The sequence below is a fragment of the Somniosus microcephalus genome, unplaced genomic scaffold, assembly GCF_052327205.1.
Source record: "Somniosus microcephalus isolate GS21.2 unplaced genomic scaffold, FLI_Smic_1.0 unresolved_chr6, whole genome shotgun sequence".
NCBI classification, from domain to species: Eukaryota; Metazoa; Chordata; class Chondrichthyes; order Squaliformes; family Somniosidae; genus Somniosus; species Somniosus microcephalus.
The window spans coordinates 13,425,918-13,433,417 of record NW_028225184.1 but is presented as its reverse complement, the minus strand read 5'-3'; the positions used below and the strand labels follow the sequence as shown (position 1 = coordinate 13,433,417).

General features: G+C 49.0%; 1 protein-coding gene across 1 annotated transcript in view; it reads left to right on the top strand.

Annotated features, from left to right (window-relative positions):
* The window catches only part of LOC147087097 (T-lymphocyte surface antigen Ly-9-like), a 148,449-nt gene that overhangs the window by 83,781 nt on the left and 57,168 nt on the right, over nt 1-7,500 (top strand). The window lies entirely within an intron of this gene.

Sequence of the window (7,500 nt, the reverse complement as noted above, 5' to 3'; positions counted from 1 at the left end):
TCGACACTATCCCGGCGCTGCAAGGGTTAAAGGCAGAGGGGGGCTCCCCCGACACTGTCCCGGCGCTGCAAGGGTTAAAGGCAGAGGGGGGCTCCCTCGGCACTGTCCCGGCACTGCAAGGGTTAAAGAGAGAGGGAGGCTGTCCCGGCGCTGCAAGGGTTAAAGGCAGAGGGGGGCTCCCTCGGCACTGTCCCGGCGCTGCAAGGGTTAAAGGCAGAGGGGGCTCACTCGGCACTGTCCCGGCGCTGCAAGGGTTAAAGGCAGAGGGGGGCTCCCTCGACACTGTCCCGGCACTGCAAGGGTTAAAGAGAGAGGCCAGCCACTCAGTGCAGCTGAAGGCAGTTGACAAGGGCGAGGGCAGTCATCTGATGAAGCTGCTTCTCCTGCAGTTGAGCTCAGCCAAGTCCTGCTTGCAGGGCCTATAAAGAGAGGCTCGCCGGTGCGAGCTTGCATGGAGTGCAGCGCTTGGACAGAGTGCATGGGGTGCCAGGGGAGGCCGGGGCGAGGGCGACGCCTCGCAGCTTCGGCGCCTGTTTCGGCGGTCAGAGCGGGCCTACGGAGGGCTCCGGAGGCCGGGTGAGACTTACTTTACTGGTGGTGTGAAATGAATTGAATTGAAGTGGATTCAAGGGGGGGGGTAGGCCGTGCCGGGAGAGCCCAGCCCCGTGACGTGCTGCTCTTGCTCTGTGTGGGAATTCAAGTCAATTCCCATCGCTTTATTGGCATGATGACAAGTTACATCTTCTGTTGCCGAAGCGTCGGAAAACATTCCTGTTTGTTCACAAAAAGACAGATCTCTCCATGCAGTGTATAAACAGATCTATCCCTGAGTGTCGAAATAGATACTTTCATCTAATTGAGATATACTCCTGTCTTACATTTCCTGGTTGTCCCTCTGTTTATGGCAAGCTGTGACCTAGTGTGCCGCTAGTGTGATGCAATTTCTCTCTTCCCCTAATGTGGTGATTGTGGTGTATGGAACCGCTCCACCTTTAAGAGAACTATTTTAAGGGTTGCATTACTTTATCTTGGCTGCTCTATACTGTAATACCGGCGGTGACCACACCGGTATATAAGTGCTGTGTAATGATTTATTGGGCAGTTCCGCCCTGACCTTCAACCAGTAAAGTCCTGTTAAAGTTTACTCTTGTGGTCTGTGTAATAATTCTCAATATAACACACAGACTTAACACCAACCTACTCAACCCTTCCTCATACGTCAACCCCCTCATCTCCAGAATCAACCGAGTGAACCTTCTCTGAAACGCCTCGAGAGCAAGTATATCTTTTCTTAAATATGGAAACCAAAACTGTACGCAGTATTCCAGGTGTGGCCTCACCAGTACCCTGTATAACTGCAGCAAGACTTCCCTGTTTTTATACTCCATCCCCCTCGCAATAAAAGCCAAGATTCCATTGGCCTTCCTGATCACCTGCTGTACCTGCATACTAACCTTCTGTGTTTCATGCACCAGGACCCCCAGATCCCTTTGTACTGTAGCACTTTGCAGTTTCTTTCCGTTTAGATAATAACTTGCTCTTTGATTTTTTTCCTGCCAAAGTGCATAACCTCACACTTTCCAACATTATATTCCATCTGCCAAATCTCTGCCCACTCACTTAGCCTGTCTATGTCCTTTTGCGGGTTTTTTATGTCCTCCTCACCTCGCTGCTTTCCCTCCCATCTTTGTATCGTCAGCAAACCTGAAGACGTTGCACTTGGTCCCCTCCTCCAAATCGTTAATATAGATTGTAAAGAGTTGGGGTCCCAGCACCGACCCCTGCGGAACACCACTAGTTACTGATTGCCAGCCCGAGAACGAACCATTTATCCCAACTCTGTTTTCTGTTAGATAGCCAATCTTTCACCCATGCCAGTACATTACCCCCAATCCCATGATTTTTTATCTTGTACAGTAATCTTTTGTGTGGCACCTTGTCAAATGCCTTTTGGAAGTCCAAATACACCACATCCACTGGTTCCCCTTTATCCACCCTGTATGTTACGTCCTCAAAGAATTCGAGCAAATTTGTCAAACATGATTTCCCCTTCATAAAACCATGCTGACTCTGTCCGATTAAATTATGCTTATCCAAATGCCCTGTTACTGCTTCCTTAATAATGGACTCCAACATTTGACCAACCACAGATGTTAGGCTAACTGGTCTATAGTTTCCAGCCTTTTGCCTACCTCCCTTTTTAAATAAGGGTGTTACTTTAGCAGTTTTCCAATCTGCTGGGACCTTTCCTGAATCCAGGGAGTTTTGGAAAATTACCACCAATGCATCCGCAATCCCTACCGCTACTTCTCTCAAGATCCTAGGATGTAAGCCATCAGGTCCAGGGGATTTATCCGCCTTAAGTCCCATTATCTTACCGAGTACCATCTCCTTAGTGATTTTAATCGTGTTTAGCTCCTCCCCTGTTTGCCCAGTGTTGGGATATTTTTAGTGTCCTCTACTGTAAAGACTGATACAAAATATTTGTTCAGCGTTTTTGCCATCTCCATGTTCCCCACCACTAACTTCCCGGTCTCGTCCACTAAGGGACCAACATTCACTTTAGCCACCCTTTTTCTTTTTATATAGCTGTAGAAAATCTTGCTATCTGTTTTTATATTTTTTGCTAGTTTACTTTCCTCATCTATTTCTTAATTGAATCTTTTAGTTATTCTTTATCTGACAGTCTCTGGTATGTGAGTGTGAGTTTCACTCTGTATCTGACAGTCTTTGGTATGTGAGTGTGTTTCACTCTGTATCTGACAGTCTTTGGTATGTGAGTGTGTTTCACTCTGTATCTGACAGTCTCTGGTATGTGAGTGTGTTTCACTCTGTATCTGACAGTCTCTGGTATGTGAGTGTGAGTTTCACTCTGTATCTGACAGTCTTTGGTATGTGAGTGTGTTTCACTCTGTATCTGACAGTCTCTGGTATGTGAGTGTGAGTTTCACTCTGTATCTGACAGGTCTCTGGTATGTGAGTGTGTTTCACTCTGTATCTGACAGTCTCTGGTATGTGAGTGTGAGTTTCACTCTGTATCTGACAGTCTTTGGTATGTGAGTGTGTTTCACTCTGTATCTGACAGTCTCTGGTATGTGAGTGTGTTTCACTGTATCTGACAGTCTCTGGTATGTGAGTGTGAGTTTCACTCTGTATCTGACAGTCTTTGGTATGTGAGTGTGTTTCACTCTGTATCTGACAGTCTCTGGTATGTGAGTGTGAGTTTCACACTGTATCTGACAGTCTCTGGTATGTGAGTGTGTTTCACTCTATCTGACAGTCTCTGGTATGTGAGTGTGAGTTTCACTCTGTATCTGACAGTCTCTGGTATGTGAGTGTGTTTCACTCTGTATCTGGCAGTCTCTGTATGTGAGTGTGAGTTTCACTCTGTATCTGACAGTCTTTGGTATGTGAGTGTGTTTCACTCTGTATCTGACAGTCTCTGGTATGTGAGTGTGTTTCACTCTGTATCTGACAGTCTTGCTGCAGTTGTACAGGGCCTTGGTGAGACCACATCTTGAGTACTGTGTGCAGTTTTGGTCGGCCTTACCTAAGGAAGGATATACTTACCATAGAGGGAGTGCAACACAGGCTCACCAGACTGTTTCCTGGGATGGAGGGATTGACCTATGAGGGGAGATTGAGTAGACTAGGCCTATATGAGAGGTGATCTCCTTGAAACATACATAATTCTTACAGGGATTGACAGGGTAGATGCAGGGAGGATGTTTCCCCTGGCTGGGGAGTCTAGAACCAGGGGTCACAGTCTCAGAATAAGGGGTCGGCCATTTAGGACCGAGATGAGGAGGAATTTCTTCACCCAGAGGGCGGTGAATCTGTGGAATTCTCTACCGCAGAGGGCTGTGGAGGCTCGGTCGTTGAGTATATTCAAGGCTGAGGTTGATAGATTTGTGGTTATTAAGGGAATCGAGGGGACAGTTCAGGAAAGTGGATAAAGGGGGTACCAATGGATGGGAGGGAAAGCAGTGAGTGAGGAGGACATAAAAAACCTGCAAAAGGACATAGACAGGCTAAGTGAGTGGCAGAGATTTGGCAGATGCAATATAATGTTGGAAAATGTGAGGTTATGCACTTTGGCAGAAAAAAATCAAAGAGCAAGTTATTATCTAAATGGAGAGAAACTGCAAAGTGCTACAGTACAAAGGGATCCTGGGGGTCCTGGTGCATGAAACACAGAAGGTTAGTATGCAGGTACAGCAGGTGATCAGGAAGGCGATGGAATCTTGGCTTTTATTGCAAGGGGGATGGAGTATAAAAGCAGGGAAGTCTTGCTGCAGTTATACAGGGTATTGGTGAGGCCACACCTGGAATACTGCGTACAGTTTTGGTTTCCATATTTAGGAAAAGATATACTTGCTCTCGAGGCGGTTCAGAGAAGGCTCACTCGGTTGATTCCGGAGATGAGGGGGTTGACGTATGAGGAGAGGTTACATAGATACATAGATACATAGAAGATAGGAGCAGGAGTAGGCCATTCGGCCCTTCGTGCCTGCTCCGCCATTTAATGAGATCATGGCTGATCCTTTAATTCAGTATCCCGTCCCCGCCTTCTCTCCGTAACCCTTAACCCCTTTTGCCCGTAGAAATATATCTAATTCCCTCTTAAATATATTTAATGAGCTGGCGTACACTGCCCTCTGTGGCAATGAGTTCCACAGGTTCACCACTCTCTGAGTGAAGAAATTCCCCCTCATCTCTGTCCTAAATGGTTTAGCCCTTATCCTTAAATTATGTCCTCTAGTTCTGTTCTCACCCGCCAAGGGAAACATTCCTTCTGCATCCAGTCTGTCTAGACCTGTCAGAATTTTATACACTTCTATGAGGTCCCCTCTCAATCTTCTAAACTCCAGTGTGTACATCCCTAAACTACATAGTCTCTCCTCATAGGTCATTCCCGCCATTCCTGGTATCAGCCTGGTGAATCGCCGCTGCACCCCCTCCATGGCAAGAACATCCTTCCTCAGATGAGGCGACCAAAACTGTACACAGTACTCGAGGTGTGGTCTCACCAGTTGAGTAGGTTGGGCCTCTACTCATTGGAGTTCAGAAGAATGAGAGGCGATCTTATCGAAACATATAAGATTGTGAGGGGGCTTGATCGGGTGGATGCGGGGAGGATGTTTCCACTGATGGGTGAGACTAGAACTAGGCGGCATAATCTTAGAATAAGGGGCTGCCCTTTCAAAACTGAGATGAGGAGAAACTTCTTCACTCAGAGGGTAGTAAATCTATGGAATTTGCTACCCCAGGAGAGCTGTGGAAGCTGCGACATTAAATAAATTTAAAACGGAGACACAGTTTCCTAGCTGATAAGGGAATTAGGGGTTACGGGGAGAGGGCAGGGAAGTGGACGTGAGTTTAGATTCAGATCAGCCATGATCCTATTGAATGGCGGAGCAGGCTCGAAGGGTCAAATGGCCTACTCCTGCTCCTATTTATTATGTTCTTATGGGACTGAGCTCTCTGAGTGGTACAGGAGTTCTGTGCCTCGACCACTTCCTGCCAGCATTTCTTGCAGTGTTTCAGTGACACCCACCAGATAGAGATGTAGTTCACCAGGCCTTGGAGGCATGTTTCCGATCTCACACTGCACCTCGAGCTGCCTCGGCTGATTAGCGTCTTCATCGCTAAAATTAAAATTTTCCAACACCTTTTAGGGTTCTTTGTTTAGTCTGGGAGTGTTTGACGGGACAGTGTAGAGGGAGCTTTACTCTGTATCTAACCCCGTGCTGTACCTGCCCTGGGAGTGTTTGATGGGACAGTGTAGAGGGAGCTTTACTCTGTATCTAACCCCGTGCTGTACCTGCCCTGGAGTGTTTGATGGGACAGTGTAGAGGGAGCTTTACTCTGTATCTAACCCCGTGCTGTAACTGCCCTGGGAGTGTTTGATGGGACAGTGTAGAGGGAGCTTTACCCTTTATCTAACCCCATGCTGTACCTGCCCTGGGAGTGTTTGATGGGCAGTGTAGAGGGAGCTTTACTCTGTATCTAACCCCGTGCTGTACCTGCCCTGGGAGTGTTTGATGGGACAGTGTAGAGGGAGCTTTACTCTGTATCTAACCCGTGCTGTACCTGCCCTGAGAGTGTTTGATGGGACAATGTAGAGGGAGCTTTACTCTGTATCTAACCCATGCTGTGCCTGCCCTGGGAGTGTTTGATGGGACAGTGTAGAGGGAGCTTTACTCTGTATCTAACCCGTGCTGTACCTGCCCTGGGAGTGTTTGATGGGACAGTGTAGAGGGAGCTTTACTCTGTATCTAACCCCGTGCTGCACCTGCCCTGGGAGTGTTTGATGGGACAGTGTAGAGGGAGCTTTACTCTGTACCTAACCCGTGCTGTACCTGCCCTGGGAGTGTTTGATGGGACAGTGTAGAGGGAGCTTTACTCTGTATCTAACCCGTGCTGTACCTGCCCTGGGAGTGTTTGATGGGACAGTGTAGAGGGAGCTTTACTCTGTATCTAACCCCGTGCTGTACCTGCCCTGGGAGTGTTTGATGGGACAGTGTAGAGGGAGCTTTACTCTGTATCTAACCCCGTGCTGTACCTGCCCTGGGAGTGTTTGATGGGACAGCGTCGAGGGAGCTTTACTCTGTATCGAAGTCCTGCACAAATTATCTTCTGTGTTTCCCTACAACAGTGATTGTGCTTCGACGATTCTTCATTATCTTCCAGTCGCTGTGAGATGTTCTGGAGATGTGACACCGGACTTTATATATATATATATAGATATAAATACCTTTATTTGATTGAGAGGTCCGGATCGAACAGCACGGAGGACTTGACCCGTGGGCCCCGGTACGCCTCCGCTCGGTAAGAGCTGCGAAATTCAGTCGGTGCGGAGTTTGCGGTGAGCGTCTCCCCGGGGAGAAGCGAGCTGTCTCTCCACCTGCTACGTGGGGTATTCCCAGTCACAATACCCGAGCCGACTTTCAGTCCCATCTTCGTTTCGTTCTGCTCCTCGTCACGGGGCAGCCTATCGTGGGGTGGGGGGGGGGTGCGGGGTCGTCCCGCTCGTTGGCCTCCGGTGAGATCTTGCTGTGCACGACTGGGCGTCCTGGGATTTTGCCATCTGCTCTTCGGAAATGGTCCGCGGGCTGCCGGGCAATTTCGGGATTGCTCCCCGAGATCTTCTCCTCCTGTTCCACTCCCTCCCTCTCCTCTTCCTCCTCTCCCACTCCCTTCTTCTCGTTCTCCTCCTCCTCCTCGCCCCGCTTCCTCCTTCCCCTCATCCGTCCAGCACATGGACAGGGGCTACTGCCCTTCTCCTGCGGTGGTCGAATGGCCTCCTCTCAGCTCTGTGAATGAGAAGGGATGACAAGGGTTGATAGCTGGAGATCGGGATTCCATTCACTGGGGGTGGGAGAGGAGAGGGGTGGGGAGGAGAGGGGGGAGGGAGGGGGGGAGAGGAGAGGGGGAGGAGAGGGGAGGGAGGAGAGGGGAAGAGAGGGGAGGGGAGAGGGTTGGGGAGGAGAGGGGGGG